We start from the raw sequence: 15926 nt of genomic DNA, 5'->3' as shown, positions 1-15926 counted from the left end.
ATCCCTCCTACAGACAGAGGGACAGCAGGTATCACCGGTGCTCGGGTCTGCACTTTTGTTGAAAGCTGCTGGTCATAAAACAGCAACGACACAGGGGTGATGTGTTCGGCATAACACACAACTTTCTCTAGGCTGACAGAGCTATTTCACACAAAACAAAGATGACCTAAGCATGTATTCAGTGGCCTGTTAACACAACCAACTGCAAACACATCAGACTAAATCCCAGCCAAGGCAAATACAGTCAATTCTATCAAATGTTTCAAATCTATTCTGTTTCAGACAGAAGTTTAAATTCCCCGTGTTGCTGGGTTTATGAATGATTGACAAGAAGAGAGGAGGTAAATAAAGATATCTGCTGTGCTGTTTCCTGGATGAAATCCAGAGATGGAGAAGTGGAGTATTGATCAGAGGCAGGATTAGCTGACCCAGCATGCAGCTAAATCAGTAACAGCCATGAAGAAGTACAGAGGAAAGAAAACAACACAACATCGGCCATGTAATACAGTGGGTATAGTGGAGAAGAGAAGTTATGGTACTAACAGCTGAGATAGTGTAGGCAATACCCTGTTGTCAAAATTAATGTCAGGCATGTTGAATGTATTGATATATGCCGTAGGTTTTAAGGGCGAGCAGCTCACTCACATTCAACTGTACAAGATTTCTCAGTGTGTTAAAATTATTGTAACAATTTTTAGCTTAAATACATGTACATGTTAATACATGTAAATTTTTCCTTACAGACTAGCACAAAGATTCAAAGTAAAGCATTCAAATAAGAGAAAACCAATGCCTAATTTGAAATTTTGAGTACCTTGTAAATTCAAATATGGGCCAGCCAAAAAGTCCAGTAGCTGCAGTGGCATTTCAATCAGGACCCAGTTCGCTGCAGTGATATGACTCATCTTCCCTTCTGTTCTCCACTCCTGTGTCCCCTGGTAATCCCATTGTCTGCACCTCACCATTGTTTACATTTCTCCTCCCTTCCAGTCCCTCATCTCCCCTTTCTCCCCAATTCATTTCCTTGGCCCGTCTGGCAGCACACACAGAGCCTAATTGTGGTAAGTTTCCTGAACTAATAGGGGTCACATTAGCCTGGCAGGAAACACAATGCCATTATGGCAATGCTCCGTCAATTACTGGGCAACGAATAAACACCCTCTGTTATTTTTGACTCTCATACTTGCGTCGGGCTAATGGTTGCGACGCACGGTGGTTATCTACTCAGGGGCATCTTATCTCCGTCTCCTGGAGGAACTTGCTTGAGGTCAGATTGTTGGGTTGTCCTGATTGAGAGTGTTTTCCTTGCAAATGAAAAAATTTCCAATGTAAATTTTGCCAGCCACAGTCAGTGGAAAGGGATAATGGATTCATCTTGTTTGAATTCAGGATATCCAATTTAGACCCAAGAATGACACTAGTACACTTTTTAGTAAGGACTGAATTGGACAGAAAAAAGCTTAAAATATGTCAAATTATGAAAGGAAGATAATAACTTTAACACACTGAGGGGTTCACCGCAACTAATAGATCACACTCATCCAGTTTGTTTCCACCTCCTAATAGAGCAACCAGAGGCTCATTGTAGCCTGAATCATAACAGCTATATCTATTATAGACAGCATGCTTTTGTTATTATTAGAGCTGAGTTCTATGCTTATGGGAATGCCACTGCAATGAGGTTAAAATATGGAAGACTATAATTGTTTCTTGAATTACCATTACACACTTAACCCAGTATGAGTTCAAGCTGGCTGAATTCATTTAATGTTTCATTCAACTTGTTGAAGTGATTCCCATAATCAATTTTAGATTTAGTTTAGACAACATAACAAAGTGAGGGGGGGGGCTGACGTATCTGCCAAAGCAAATTCAACATGAGCTTGGCAGATTTGTCTGGTTCCCAGGAAATAAACGGCCCCATGAGATTACATTATTCCAAGAAAACTACTGAGTTCACCCTTTCCTCAAAATAAATGTCTGCTGTCTGTATGTTCCTGAGGTTCCTATGTGCATGGAGTCTGCACATGATGATGACGACAATAGTGGGGGAGGAGGGAGAAGGGGGGAGAAAACCTCAGCTTTCAAGCAGAGTAGCTCATGGCAAGGTATGTACGGGAGTTAGGACACTTGTCAGTTGGACTTAAGGCCATGTACACAGTTGTGTTGGGGACTGCTCTCTGCTGAGTCACTTCACTGCATGATATAAGGCTGACAGAGACAAATGCCTGTGGAGTGTCACTCTAAAATGACCCCATCCCCTTGCTTTGATTCAATTAGCTTTCAAGCAGTGTCCCAAAGTGGAACCAAAGGCAATGTACACTCAACTCAAGTGATGGGGCCAAATCAGATTTTAGTTTGCTGACAGCATCGCCTTCTTCCCATCAAATTACGTGACGCGGGTTTTGTGACGCATGTCATCTGACTGTCACATCATCACTCCATTAGTAATGGGGGGAAATGCACTCCTAACTTACCTTGACAGCTATTTGGATGATAAGTTTTGTCATTAAAGTAAAATTTGCAGATTTATCAGAAAACCGCTGGCTGAGCAGGAGTGAAAAACGGTAGAACAGAGGAAATGAGTGCAGATTCATCACTCTCAAACCAGTTCGAGGGAAACAGATTTAATCACTTTATGAAACATCAACATCCAAAGACTGCCTCCGCCATCCGTTATCCTACCCATGTAATCACTGATTTGGGTCCCATGGCCATCCCCCGACCCAGTAGGCTGGGAGTAGAGAGAAGAAGAAGGTGGTTTGTTGATGTGCTCAAAGGAGGAGGAGACATGAGGGGGTCACTGGGCTGGGTTCCTATGGCTTAGCATGGCAAATCCTCTGTAATCCTCCAACCACTCCCATGGCGCTGTTTACTGAAGGTAGGTAAAGCTATTATGGAAGCAGACCAAGTCTGCCCTGCTACCATGTTAGCTACATCCTACAACTGCTACAGTTAGTCCTCCACAATTGTTCACCTGTTCTTTTTTTAAGACAACATTTGATTATCCTCCGCAAGTCTCTTTTGAGAATATCGTCATTAGACAGCAGGATAACAGTGAGGGAGCCAGACAAAAGAGATGAAAATCACATAGAGAGGGGTGAGAAAACAAAACCTTCCTCAGGGTATTTATACCAATGAGGGAGGGCTGGAGGGGGGCGCTTTATGGCCTGCAGTCTGGCTGCATTATCACAGCTTTCTTTAGAAGTCTTTATGGAGAACTGAAACTTTCTGTTTGACTCCAGATCAGCACTCTTACATACAAACCACTCAGCACATGAAACATCCCAGTGCCATAAAAGCATCATCCTGTCTAGGAATCTCTGGTGCGTCTTTGTAAACAATGTCTCAAGCCGGTATGGATCCATGACGCAACTTAATGGAAGAATAGATTTCTTGGAAGCCTTAAAATTAATTTTCAGCTGGATTCCTGGAATCACATTACAACAGAAGGCAACAAATCACTGTGTCACTGCCCCTGTCGTTATCCAATTGCTTTCTTGAGGATTCAAGGCCCTCCATCCCTCCTTCCCTCCCGGTCTGTGTGTCTGTCTTTCTGTCTACGTCTATTAATGTTTTGCAACAGCACTCTTCTCCATTATTCCAAAAACAAAAGTACAGTCTGTGAAAAACTAATAATTGCAAAAGCTAAAAAAAGCTGAATAAATCCCCTGACCAGTTTTATTGCTGGCACCAGGACTGAAATGAAATGCACATGCGGCTGCTTTCCAATATCGGAGAACATTATTTTATTACATTCTAAATTAACACCAGAAAGTTTTAAACGACAGGATTATTTCAGGTAGTGCTGTAATGATTACTCCATTAATTGATTAACAAAGATCCACGAAGTTTGTCTCATGCACACTTACGACCAACCAAGTGCATGGAAGCTAGTGATAATGGATGTAAACAATACAGGATTTAAATACCTTAAAAAATAAAAAAAATCGGCTTTGCAAATTTTATGTAGGGAAGGAAAAGCTTTCAGCCTGTTTGTAAGATCTCAAGGATGCACACAATTTTAACTTCTGTTTGTTTACAAGAGACAACTCTACAGGACATGCTCCCACTTCGTTACTTGTTCTGATAAAGGTTTTTCTTTTCTTTCATGTTAATCAGCTATTGTAGAATATTGACCAAACTAGTAGCAGGCAGACTGCATAACGTAAGGAATGTCAACATATTTCGTGAATCGAGTAAAGTTTTTCTACTACATTTTTTTTTTTGACCAGTAAAACCAGTATTATGAGACTGGGCAACTAAAAGGTTCTTGTGAAGCCTGAACAAAGCGCTTACCACAGTCAAAACTCTGGCCCATGATAGAGGGAACAAACCATCTTTAAGAGATTTATTATTTAAGATTACAATTCTCAGCATCTTTCAGCCTCAAATGCTTCTTTATTCTTTTTCACTGCACCCGCTTCTATGAGTTTAAGTGGGGTTTGAACATGGATTAGCACCAGCCAGTTACAAAGGCAGATTTAAGGCCCTGTCTCCACTAGTGATGGTGGCTCCCTCTGGTCAATTTGATTCAAGAGCTCTCAAAGAACCACTGGAGAACCATATGTATTACAAATGCGTACAAAAACAATTCATCACTGACTATTATAAAACAGATGATAATCATTAATGACTTAAAAGGGAATATATTTTCAGGATCAGTCATTTTTACATAAAACTGCAGTACTTAGAAACCGCAGGATCCCCATGGAACCACTTATATCCGCATGGAGCCACTCAAGGTTACACAGAACCACTAATTTACCTTCATATTATGGAAAGTCAGATAGCATGGGCTCGATGTAAAAGCAGTTTGCTCTCTAGATATTGTCATAGTAAACACCTCACTGAAGAGTATAAAAATAGTAGCAGCTTAACACTAAAACTAGTTTTTCATTATGCACGCTTTCAAGAAACACTGCTCCAAGCAACAAGTCTGATCTGACGTCAGGAAGTCGGTGATTTGTCGGTATTCTTCAGGGTAGTGCAGGTCGCTTCTACCTATGTGTGTGTGGGTGTATTAATGAGGTTGCAGAGACAGATGAGATAGTTGCAGCTGTTAAAACACCACATGACTTTAGAGGCTTTCACAGTTGAATCTGACGGAGAAGCGCTAGATTTTGTCGTAGCCCTCTTGATAAGCATCTAGCCTCATCCCTTACTGCTTTGGCTTATCAGCATGAAAACAAAGCATCAAAAGCATGAAAGCACAGTTTCATATACTTGAAATATATTTTTATCAGAAGTCTGCTAATCTAATTTGTTTCTTTTAAAGATAACATGTATATAATCATTTCTTCTAAGTGAAAATAGTTCAGTTTCATCAACACGAATCTCAATGCAGTAATCAATTGGTAACAGCAAGCACCCACTGATGATGGCAAGGTGAAGGATTAATCAAAGTCAGCAGGACCATGGATAATTTCATCATGAGAGTCATCATTTAAAGTGTGTGAGTGTGTCATGGCCATCCTTTATAGGAGTGACAGAGGTGATGGTTCTTGTTTTCTCTAACATGACAGGTTCTCAACAAGTGGATTTATATTTCAGAAGATTCAACCAAATTTGCCTTTGATGACTTAGGGAAAAGACGGAGGGTTTTATATTCAAGTAATGGTCTTCACATGTTAAAAAATATTGTAGTTACAGTTGAAACAATTAGTCAATTAATTGATTAGTTTATTGACAGAAAGTTCATCATCTACCATTTTGACCATCAAGTAATCATTGAGTCCCTTTTCAAGCAAAAGTGCCATATTACCTAGTTCCAGCTTCTCAGTGGTAAAGAATAGCAGCTTTTCTTCTTCTTACATACTTTTAATAGTATTTCTCTTTGGGTTTGGCTATTAGTTGGACAAAACAAACAATTTTATTATGTCATCCTAGGCTACGGAAAACAGCCTGGCATTTGTTTAAGGTTTTTCCCCGCAATATTTTACAGATAAATGATGAATTGAGAAAACACCTGGCTGGCACATTATTTGACAATGAATAATTGTCAAATAATTGTTAGAAATATTTGCTCGTTGCAGGTGTAATCTTTGTTGGTTATAACCACTAACTAATGCGGCACATATAAAACACCACAAGCCACTGTTGTCACAAAATTAGTCATATGGTGACACATTTTCATCAGCATGACTTGTAACACTTGTCAGCTCCTCCATCTCACTTTGTTTTGACTCAACCTTGAACAGCTCACGACCTTCAACAAACAACAGAGTGCATTAGCAAAGCACAGCATGTCTCTGGACAGGAATACAGTACCTGAACATGCTGACCCCAGTCTGGACTGATGTGTTTTATTAGGATATATAATAATAGGAGATTAGGGAGCCTGGACAATATACAGGCTTCGCCCCCATCTCACCCTGGAGGCAGCTCATTGTGCACCTTAAGGGGCTATATACCTTCTTGCATTATGCAATGATGTAATAGGCTTAGCTTCATGCTACTCTGCAGGGGGGAGTTTGGGGCTGAGTATGATGACTCATTTCATTAAGTCTCTTTCCCTCAGAGCTTTCTAGTTGCTGAGGAGTGAACTTTCCACCCCCCCCCACATTAACATTGACCTTAGATGCCATAAACAGTAGAGTGCAGACAGTAAACATCCAATTATCAACTCACAATAACAAAATTTATAAAATATATATTTTTGACAAGCATTTCTGAGTTCGTAATTGCCTTATTGCAATGTATTTAGTATTTTTATGCTTTTCTTTTACTAAATAAAATATTCTGTAAAAAGAATTTAGTGACCTTATTGTACTTAATGCTATCTTTATGCTCCTCTGGTATCTCTTAATGATCCTATAACACTCCTGCTGGAAGTCACAACCTACTTTTGCTGGGATATTTATTCACTGTGCTTTTATAATGTATTCTGGGATGTAGAAATGATAGATACATATTCTTCTAGTAATGCTAAAATGTAAAAGAGACATACCCTACCTCTTGATAGTAGTATATACTACAATTAAACCACATAAAAAGCATGCAATGACGAGTTTAGGAAGAACTACACAGACCCTTCACCTGAATTTCACCTGCACCGTCTGAGGCGTCACACGAATCAGTATCCTTAAATAACTATTTTGAAAACCATCCGGGCTCCTGAGCTACCATCTGCACGGAAACACAACACTTTAAAAAATCATTAAACCTTTATAAGGAAACGACCAATCCGGCCATATCAAGATATAAGCCGGATGAATCGTTTCGGAAATAACAAACATGTCGCTGCACGTCACTACTTACTTTCAGCCGGACACAATGCGAGCAGCCGCTTCAGATGGTCGCCAGAATTTTCGGACACACGATTGAGAAGTGTTTCTTCATCAGGCGTGCACCATCGCGGGAATGTACACAGAGGCAGACATGCGAAGTCATTTGACCTTCTCCCAATAGAAACTACCATCGTTGAGACGTAGCCTGGGATAGGGGAGGAGCGGACCATACCAAGCAGGAGTCCCAGCAAGGCGAGGGGGAGGAGGGAAAGCTGGACGTACATGTGTGGATGTAAATAAATCATCCAAGTAGTTGCAGTAAAAGGATTGAAAGAAATGTGAAAACTTTTAAGTGGGAATAAGAGTGTGGCACTTTAATTCAGTTTCACAGTTTCATCAGTCTTTAGAAATGATCCCACATTCTGGTGAGAGGTTTCACTCTCCCTGCTGTTTCGTCCACACTTCATGATTTAAAAGTACTTTTAATTTTATGCTGAAACTTACTGAACATATCATATTTACTCAAATGGAATTAGACGAGTTTATGTAGTTACATTTCCTGGCCGAAATGGCAGTGCGGAGTAAGGTATAGCAAATTGGCATTGACTGGCTTAGAACTTGAATATTTTAAACAGTTGCATTATTCATAAAACTATAAAAATGTGTTATTGTGATATATGTTTAAAATCATGTATGAATGAATTTTAAATAAATCAAAAAAACATTAAAAAAAATATTCCAAACCCGGGTTAGTGCAAATTGTAGTTCAGAACAGACGGTGGAGATTATTTATCTTGATGATTTGGTTTAATAGCGGTTTGAAACAGGAGAAAGCATTTTACAGAGGAAGACAGGGAAATGACCAAGAACTGATTGAAAAGGTACAAATGAATCTTCCTCCATCATTTAAAGGAGTTCCATGCAGATATTGCACATAAATTAGAGTGATGAGGTTGAGTGTAGGGATGCACAATATATTTCTTTTCAGCTAATACAATGATGACTTACTTCTCATGGCTGATACTGATAAGATAACCAATAATTTCAGATTTCTGTATTTTGAAAAGAAGCTCATAACCTGTAGTTTATGCACACCTGTGGGTGGTGTTGTAGTACTCGAGACCGGTCTTGATCTTAAGACCGGTCTTTTTGATGGTCTTGGTTTTGTCTCAGTCTTTTTGATTTTTTGATTTTATTTCAAGACCAGTCAAGACCATGACTTTGGGAATATCGATAAATTGCTTTTGCATTGTCTGATTTGTTAACCTCCTAACTTTGATTGGAAGTAAAATTTATTGCTTTAAATGCAACCAATAACCCTAAATAACGACTGTCACCCCTGAGTTGATTTCAGCTCTTTGTATGTGGGTGTTTCAATGGGAATGTGGATCTTTCAGATCAATTTGAGAAGTACCTATGATCTCCATGATTCCACATTTTATTGCGTGCCATGCAATGCAGGGAACTGGTCTTGGTCTTGATTCGGTCTTGCCCTCCCTCATTCTTGGTCTCGACTGCGCTAAGCCCCTAAAAGTCTTGTATCGGTCTCGATAAACTCTGGTCTTGGTCTTGACTTGGTCTCGGTTTGGGCGGTCTTGACTACAACACTACCTGTGGGTAAGAAAGATCTAGTGAGCATAGATCGATGATTTTATATTCCATAGCTCTGACCTAACCAAATCTAACTGACATCACTATTCCATAAACATAATGGACTGAAAGAAATTGAAAGAAGCTGAGAAATCAAAGTTAGGGTGAATTCTCAAGGATCTGGGTAACTTCTGTTTCACAACAGATGATGGAAGTAATCTCAATGCCAAGACCAATGAAGTGGGTGAGAGTTTGTTTGAATCAGTTTTGAGTGTAATGTCTTTAGATGATAACACAATTTCAGACCTGGTTGGTAAGTCTGGAATGGAATCCAGCGGTGGTCAACAAGACGCCGGTTGCGGTCCGCAGTGCAGAGAAGAGCAGCTCGAGCCTTTTTCCAAATCCGACTCTACATTGGAGATGAGCTGCACCCAATCTCAGCCTTCTGGAAAGTAAATAAAGGGGATTGATTGCCAGAGAGTTATGAGTATATTCGACCCGGGAAAAATGTGTGCTCCAGGAGGAATTTCTGGCAGCAATACAGCAGAGAGCAGATTCCATATCCTGACCAGCGTGTTAAGATTGACCATTTGTCTGGCAATGAAAACCAGAAGACAAACTCACCCACAACTCATGGCTTCCAGAGCTTGGCAGAATGACTGTCACACCTGGGAGAACTAAGGCCCTCTATCAAAGACAGTGTCTGAGGGCATACTGTGGAGGTGGAAAACATAGTCGAGCAAGATCTCTGCAGTAGGGAGTTACAGCAGAGCCACAAAGTTTTCTTTGGAGGCAAACTGGTGAGAAAGAGCATCAGGTTTTCACATATTTTGATTCAGGTCGAGAGTGAACACAAACTTTAAGTGACCAAAAAGCAGTGCCTAGCGAGCTTGGTGAAAGTTAATGCATTTAGCTGTCTGGAATTAGGCATGGTTATTATGTTCAGCACAACAGTAAAGGGATATTCAGCTCGCTCAAGCCATTGCTCCCACTTTTCCAAAGCAAGCTTCACAGCCAGTAACTCACGGTTTCCCACATCAGAGTTGCTTTCAGCATGTGGCAGGCGGCATGACTAGAAAGCACACAGTTGTATTTTCTGATCTTTGCTGTAGCGTTAAGAATGGACAGCAGTGGTGAGAGAGAATAATTGATTTTTCATTATTTTTACAATCCATTTACAGTTAATTATTTAACGCCCATATATACCATTTATACATTAAATGATGTGATGTTTCACATATAACAGTATAACAGTAAGTCCCCTCAGGACTGTTAAATAAATGACATTCTATGAGGTAAAGAGGAAAAAATAAAGCACTGTGCATTACTGTTCATATGCCTATCAAACAAAAAGTATATGTATATTAGTATATTATAATGATATAGTAGGTAAAAGGGCTCTGTTGACTCACTCTATACAGTTGACATAGTCCTTGTTGGAATTTAATCTGACAACAGTGGGTATAAAAGCTACTGTCACTCACTTTGCCCATACTGTAGATGCCGTATATCCTGGCAGAACACTACTTGAATATTATACCAATAAGTGATAAATATAATAGAATAATCTCATGTAGTCAAATGTGTATCAGTTACAAATATACTGACTCATAATTAGCGGCTTGAATTAGAACCTAAATTGTAGAATATCCAGTTGGTCAAATGGCACACTATGAGCTCATAGAGAAGCTTTACGAACAATTTCATCTGGATTAAAGATAACATCCCCGTGAATGTTATTACCATCCACATAATATAGTCCTAATTTTACTCTGTAAAGTCATGTGTGTATAGGCTAACAAAATAAAAGCCCTGGAAGTGGTGATTTGAAACACCTTGGGCCCTTACTTTACATTAAATGTGAGCCTTGTAAGAACACAGCCTCATAAAAACCACTGCTTCATTTCCAGGTGATTGCACTCATGTGCCATAAAGTTGTCATTGTGGGTGTAAAGGAGAAAACCCAAAATAGATATCAAACTCATTCAGTGTTGGGACCCTTTCAGTAGGATGCAGAAAAGCATCCACTTGAACCCCTGAAAACCATTCAGTTGAAATTTTGCTGTTCATGGTTGTTCTTGCAATTAACATTTATATTGTATGATATGTATGTATTCTGCAATGGACTGGCGATCTGTCTAGGGTGTACCCCGCCTTTCGCCCAAAATCAGCTGGGATTGGCTCCAGCCCTCCACGGATGGCCCAAGGCCAAATGCAAACCAGTGCCTCTCTGTCTTGACCACATTGACAACAGCAGGACTTCCTGCCCACTGAGTTGGAAACTGCATTTCTCAAGTATAAATGAAGACTTGTTACTGTATTGATTGATGATGCACTTCAACAGCAAGGGGCAACAATCGATGAGCACCACATGGAGTCTACATGGAAGACTGACGGCTGAAGACTGATGCCTGTGATGCGTACCCTCCTGAACACCCCAGAGCTCACTCATAAATAAGTGAAAGAGACATTGCATTTCCTGAGAAATAGCTTGCTTTGTCAAAAGAAGGGCCGCCATATAGAATCTTTTCTCATTGAATCATATGCAGAATAGGACAATACCCATTAAGAAATTAGATATTACAGATTCACTACACAAATACACAATATAGTCATGTTCTTCATGGAGCAGAAAATCCATCAATCAGAATTCAGTTAAAGAGGAACTTTATTGCAGCATAAACATTTAGTGTGTGTGCATGTGTGATTTTTCTTACACCCGTCATCAAACTGTAAACAGTCTTGAGACATATTGAGAGCTATTAAGTATGAATTTCTCATCTGAGTGAATCTGTGTGAAATTACTTGGAAGACATTGCCTATAATGTCACATAAAGTTTAATGAATTAAAATGAAAACATACCATGACTTTAGGCCTCTTTAGGCCAGGATATGACAGACCCACCTCTTGGTCTACAAAGTGGAGGCTATCTCACCTCACCTTTCTGGTTTCAACAACATGAAAAAAAACATCGATTCTTCATTTTATATAGTTTGTTCCCGTTGGGGTGTGTACTTGTAGTGAAGCTGTGCAGCAAAAAAATGGACATGGAACATTTAATGCTTTCAGTAAATGTTTGAAATGCATTGTTTTTCTTGGTGATATTGTACTTGTAAGTCCTAATATGACAGGCTGTTCCATCCAATTTTAGCACATTCACCCTCTTGGTTATACAAGGCAGGAAGATAGGTTTGATAAATCTAATGAGGAAAAAGGAGGAAATGGAGATATGTCCTTCATTATCATCACTATATTACACACTGGTAACAGCAAGACTAAAAGTCTATGGCCATGCTAGTAGCTCTGTGAGGAGTGCTTTGAGCTAAATGCTAACATGCTGACAGTGACAAGCTCAATATTTACGCTGCATTTGCGAAATGTTTTTGAAGCGTTCGCACATCATTCCAAGATGGTTACCCCACAGCTAGCTAGCTAAATGTCCAATATTAGCTTATTTTGCAGTGTTAGATTTTTGGAACAGTTTGTGAACAAGTGAAACCAGAAAGCCTAAATCTTGTATAACTCCTTTTAAGCTATAAATACATACCTTAGGTCTCTAGCGACCCGGGACTATAGTTTACCCTGTCTAATTCATTAATTTAGCCTAATTAACTTAAGCACTCAACCTGGTATTCTCAATATAACAAGTTATATAGTGAAATTGAGTTTTGTAAGGTGTAAGTTTTACTGGCAGTATGCTAGATGCAAGTGATACAAGGTACAAGGTTGTTTGTTTGTCATTATACAACACAAGGTTGTATAACGAAAAAAGAAAGTTTGTAGTCCCTTCATTCTACACACACAGACGTAACATTAAGTGTTTCTTACATGTGGTTAGATGTAAAATAAAAAAAATAGTATGAACAGTTATTTATATACAAATACACATACACACCCAGAACATTCTGCAGTGCATTTTTTGAATTTGCATCTGGGTGAATGTAAACAGCAGCAACAAGATGATAATATGGTTTCATCTTCACATTAAAATGTCTGATATTCGGGAAACAGTGTCCATCTTGACTGCGTTTGATCACCAAGCATCATCGATGTATAACACAGAGTCCTCCTCCTCTCAAGGGGGTAAGGAAACCTGGGACCCAAGGTACATATTCTCCGACCTTGCTGCTAGAAAGGCACAAGTGGTCTGCCTGGTCAATTTTCCAACTTGGGAAGCAAGAAGTACTCACAAGCGTTGCACTTTACTGAAAAACCTTTCCCACTCTACAGCTGGTAATTATGGTATGACAGATTTGACATAAATGCGGCATCAGAAGTTATAATGTTGCATGCTCACCCTCTTATTTAGCATGTTGAATGCTGAATATCTGTACTAAATATTTATGGCAATCCATCAATTGGTATCAAGTAACTCAAAATCCACAAATATAAACGTCATAGTGGCAACAAATGCCTGCGTAAAATGTGATGGCAATTAATCCAATAGTTGTTGAGATATTTCAGTCTGCACCGAGTAACCCACCAACACTGCCATCCACAGAGATGTGCTGCTAGAGTGGCTAAAAACCACAGCTACTGTTTAAGACTTTGAGCTGGTGCATTGGAACATCATACCACCATTCAGTTAGGTGGATTTAATAAAGGCAAGCCAGCAGATATGAATGCCCAAGCAGAATTTGGTGATGGCCTTTGGTGATACAGATAGCTGAGTGCGGAAAATGTCACCCACTTAACCTGCTCTGTGACAAAACAGATGAGACAAACAGGAAATGGCTTTTCATCTGCCTGCCATGCTATCTCAATTACGGTTTGATTTCATGTACATCTAGTAAAGTCTCCTGAGTCGGTGTCTCAGTGTGATGTGATTTTTTTTGAACAAATCAATTTTCAGGGCTTGAGATCAAGCAGAGAGCAAAAGTGAGTAGCACCGCTCGGGAAGGAGCTGAAACTGGCCAGCGGGTATGGGAGCAAAGGCATGGGAGAAATGTCAAAATAATAGGTTATTATTTGCACAGACTCTGCTCTGCTCTCCATTCTTAGTGAGTGTTCTATGCTATATCTGTTATTTGGGAAAGGTGTCCTGTAACTAAGGAGGAAATGCATTGTGTGAGATTTGGTTGAATGTCATGGCTAAAGGAGGAAGAAGCAACACTTTAAAAATGGCTGCTGCCTCCAGACATGGCACAAATGGCACAAATGGTGTCAAGGTGACCTGGCACTGAAGGAATGGCTCTTCATCTCTGTGCATGGGGAGTATGAAGATGTTACATGTGGCTAAAGGGCAGATGTTGTTTATGAGCAAAACCTAATTAGAATTGCAGAGTGTTCAAAGCAATAAACTGAAAAGAACAGTCTCTTCTTGTTCTGAGGGTGCTAAAGGACACAGAAACATCATGTTAATCTGAAACAAACAGAAACTACAACACTATTTTTATTAAGAGCAATTTTCAAATGAGCATCATCACAGAATTATAAGTATAAGGAATATTAAACTAGTATTTCAAGGATAACTCTGATGCCAAAGATTATTTTACTTATTATATAAAGGTCACTGTAAACACAACAGGACAGCAAGTGTAGTTTAAATCCCCAAAGGGATGTTGTAGGGATATTATAGAGAAGGAATGTGTGCTTCAAAAGAAAGCAATCATATAAAAGCAATGCCGTTGCAGTTCATATCTGACAATCTCAGGGTTCAATCACTGCTGGATTCTGTGGGTTTGATTTAGAGCTTTGCCAACAATCAGAGATGTGTAAAGCCCTGAACCCTGAGAAGGTAATCCAAGGGACAAACTACAAATACTAACCTTTAGTCTGGCAGTCAAGGACATCATGCATCATCAGAGTACTTTTTACTGTGGCAAATCATATTATTAAGTCTAAATCTTTGATGGAATGGGTTGTCTTTTTTTCCCCAGAGGAGGCAGACAGCAAAAAAACCTTTGTGTTTTGGTCACCGCTGTTCAGACTGACAGCGCCGTACTGAAGTCAAGGGCTGAGTGACTGCTGTTTGAATGGCATTCAAACTGTAGAGTGAAACTACAGTAGTCTGGCTAGACCATCCTTCTCTCAGTCCTAATTATGTGGAGCTGGAACAGAAGTGAAAGGCTAAGAAGGCCCTGCATCATTAGCTTTAATCAACCCTGCATACCCTGAAACAAAGACAACACATGCACACATTCACACATGTTTGATCCACCATCCTCGTGGGCACATCTCATTGACATCTAATGCATTCCCTAGCAGCTAACCGTACCCTTAACCATCACAACTGCATGCCTAACCTTAACCCTGATCCTACTCCTAACCTTAACCAAATTGTAACCTGAACCCTAAAACCACGTCTTAACCCTTAAAAAGCGGTCTGTACTCGTGGGGGCCTCAAACTTTGTTCCCGCTGCTACATGAGTTCCCATGGGTCAGTGTTCATTCAGGTTAAAGTCCCCACCGAGATATAAGAACATGAAACACACACACACACACACACACACACAGCTAGTCTGACAGTGAGTCAATACCTTACATTCATCATTTCAGTCCAGCCAGGCTTTTTAATTACTGCAATGAACCTGCTGTACGTACAGGGTTTATTGTTGAAGTTTTGCTTTGTCTAGACACTATTTAATGGATAAATAGGCAGGGTAGTCTGGCTTTGTTCTCTCTTTGGTGAATATGAACAAATGGGAGAAATACATCTTTGCAGCTACTTGACTCTGAATTCTGAATGCGATCAAATATAAGTTCTCACAGTCCCGTACTGGTGACACGTTTCTGTTGTGATGAACTGCCTAAAATGTGACTCTTTTCCTAAAACCATTAAGCTTAATTATCTGATGTCTCCCTGGTGTCTGAAACATGCAAGATGAGCAACAAGCACTGTGTGAAATCTGTGTGAATGATGCAGAATTCATCAGCATGGATGTCACAGTGAACCCAATGTCACAAACCAGAACACTTTGGCATGCCACACATGTGTGACTACAAAAAACTATGGCAATTAGCATATATTACTTGTCTTAGAAGCAGCAGTCCTGCGCATCATAAATGTGTTATTAATATACATAATGAGGGGTTGATTGATTGTTCTTAGAAGAATAGAGAACAACACAACCCCAATTTCTGATATGTAGGCTATTTGGTTATAC

General features: G+C 39.7%; 1 protein-coding gene across 2 annotated transcripts in view; it reads right to left on the bottom strand.

The window, feature by feature from the left end:
• Positions 1-7422, bottom strand: part of oxr1a (oxidation resistance 1a) — a 173488-nt gene extending 166066 nt beyond the window's left edge. Inside the window, exon 1 of one of the 2 annotated variants that reach the window (XM_038712188.1) lies at positions 7261-7422. The gene's annotated coding sequence lies outside the window, so the exon portion shown is untranslated. The remainder of the gene's footprint in view (positions 1-7260) is intronic. The other variant, XM_038712186.1, reaches the window with a different exon arrangement.
• Positions 7423-15926: the final 8504 nt, after the last annotated feature.

Source organism: Micropterus salmoides, unplaced genomic scaffold, assembly GCF_014851395.1.
Source record: "Micropterus salmoides isolate LMB-PRFRI ecotype aquatic unplaced genomic scaffold, ASM1485139v1 Ms_hic_scaffold_11, whole genome shotgun sequence".
In the NCBI taxonomy this organism is placed as follows: Eukaryota; Metazoa; Chordata; class Actinopteri; order Centrarchiformes; family Centrarchidae; genus Micropterus; species Micropterus salmoides.
Note: the sequence above shows the minus strand (reverse complement) of the source record. Positions and strands in the feature narration are given on the sequence as shown.